General features: G+C 41.3%; 1 long non-coding RNA gene across 1 annotated transcript; it reads left to right on the top strand.

Moving 5' to 3' along the window:
* The first annotated feature begins 1,086 nt into the window (after nucleotides 1-1,086).
* On the top strand, nucleotides 1,087-2,030 carry LOC104962467 (uncharacterized). Its single transcript, XR_800204.1, has 3 exons — nucleotides 1,087-1,590; nucleotides 1,690-1,807; nucleotides 1,903-2,030. It is a non-coding gene; the product is annotated as an uncharacterized lncRNA (long non-coding RNA).
* Nucleotides 2,031-2,092: the final 62 nt, after the last annotated feature.

Here is a 2,092-nt window from a genome sequence, read left to right as displayed (position 1 = left end):
TCATTGTTTTTGAAAATTAATTGCTATGCTATTATCTTGCCAAATAATATCCACTGTAGCTCATACAAGTCAACTAATAAGAAATAGTTTTTCCACTGATATGGTCATTTCAATTACAGATATTTAGAGAGCAGATGAGGCCCCCCCGCCCCGGTGTGTGTGTGCATATTTGCCTCCTCATTTGCTTAACAACTTTAGCGCGATGAGTAAGTGAGTACGAGCTGCGAGACGCACGCGTCACCTTATGTGTGACATCTCTCCTGCCAGATGTGAATGTGCTGCTGTAACCGTAACAACACAACACAAAGAGGCGATGTAATCCCTTTGCAGAATCTGTTAATCCTTCCTGGATGACATGGCTGTTGTCAAGACAACCCTGCATGTATCTCTCATTCCTGCGCTATGTTGTCCTCCCTTTGCTCATTTCATTAAACAGCATTCTTGATGGAGCCCCTCTCTGTTGCCCATATTCTTGTAGCTCATTGCATCTTTTCAAATGGAGCCAGATTGTAAATCTTCTGAGAATACCCTTGTCTTTTCACTTTATTGTTGCGCAACTCAAAGAGATAAAACCTGTTTGTGATTCCATCCGTTACACCAGAGAGTGTAGAGGAGCTTTGAGAGGAGTCTCACCTTCAATCTGAATAATGTTGTATATTCATCCTTTTTTTCTTTTTTAAAATGATCTTTTAAGCCAACAATGCCTTTAGTGGGGAGTTGAAAGGGGGGGGAGGCCACATAGTCGATGTCACACACAAACGGTTCCAGGTGGGATTCAGACCTGGGTCTGCAGCGGGGCATGAGCCCCAGCACACAGTATGGGCTACCAGCTATACCAGATTATCAATAAAGCTGCCCTATGTTGTGTCATCTTAAAGAGGACATACTCTGCTCATATACAGGTTCATATTTGTATTGAGTGTCTCTACTGGGACATGTCTCCATGCTTTAATGTTCAAAAGCGCTTTATTTTTCTCATACTGCCTGTGCTGTAGCACCTCCTTTCACCCTCTGTCTGAAACCAGAGCCCAATCTGCTCTCATTGGTTAGCTGGTCGGGCTCTGCTTAGGCTAAGGGGCGGGACTTCTCTATCACGTACAATTTGTTGGAGCGCTAGCCAATAGAAAAGCAAGGGTTACATAGTGATGGCACTATCTTCTAAAGTAAACAAACAAGTCCAATGGAGGCATTTAAGGCGGGGGGAGTGCTAGTTTTGAAATGTGATGGACTAAAAACATTTTCTGGAGGGTCTAAGCTTCTTATCTTTCCCTTTTCTTGCAGTGACTATAGTGAAAACCATCGGGAGAGGACCAGACGTCACTGAAATATGTGTTAATACTCCACTGAGTAACATCACACTCATATTCTGTAAGATCAGAACAGAAAGGAGCAGAGCAGAGTGTTTTCTGCATTATGAACCGATAGAGGTCTTCGAGCAACCATGTGACTCCAGGTTCTCTCTGAAGACGGAGAATCAGACTGTGTTTCTCCACCTGATGAATTTAACAGCAGTGGACAGTGGGATCCACACCTGTGAATGTTCTAATCAAGAGGGAACATATATCTACCATCTGAACATCACTGTGGAAGGTAAATGCAATATTGCATCAAACTGTGTGTACATTCTTAAAAGTAGAGCGAATACAAGTGTCACATTTCTAACAATCATGTTTTTCTTTATTATTTTAGAAGACAGAGAGGAAAGCAGTTCAACACAAATGCAGATTCCAGGTATTTTGATTGGTGCAGCTGTATTCATCATCATCACTGCAGTTATCCTCGGTTTCTGCAGGAGAATACATCAAGGGTGAGAGACTTCTTTAATATTCAGAATATCTCTAAAAGATATGCTTTATTTTCTGTGTGTATTTGATGTTATACTGACTCTTCCTTTCTTTAAAGTGTCTGTTCAAGGTCAGCCACATCTGGATCATCTCTATATGAAAACCCCGGTAATTTGGTGAGTGATGCTTTCTTTAAACTCAGAAAGCAGTCAGTAGATGTGTATAAAATAATTTATAAATGATGCACACAACCTATATATCACACTACAGGAAAGGTAAAGCCCTAAAAGCACATTAGGGCCTCTTTA

This window comes from Notothenia coriiceps, unplaced genomic scaffold, assembly GCF_000735185.1.
Source record: "Notothenia coriiceps isolate Sejong01 unplaced genomic scaffold, NC01 NC01_scaffold00034847, whole genome shotgun sequence".
In the NCBI taxonomy this organism is placed as follows: domain Eukaryota; kingdom Metazoa; phylum Chordata; class Actinopteri; order Perciformes; family Nototheniidae; genus Notothenia; species Notothenia coriiceps.
This window is presented reverse-complemented; position numbering and strand designations above follow the sequence as displayed.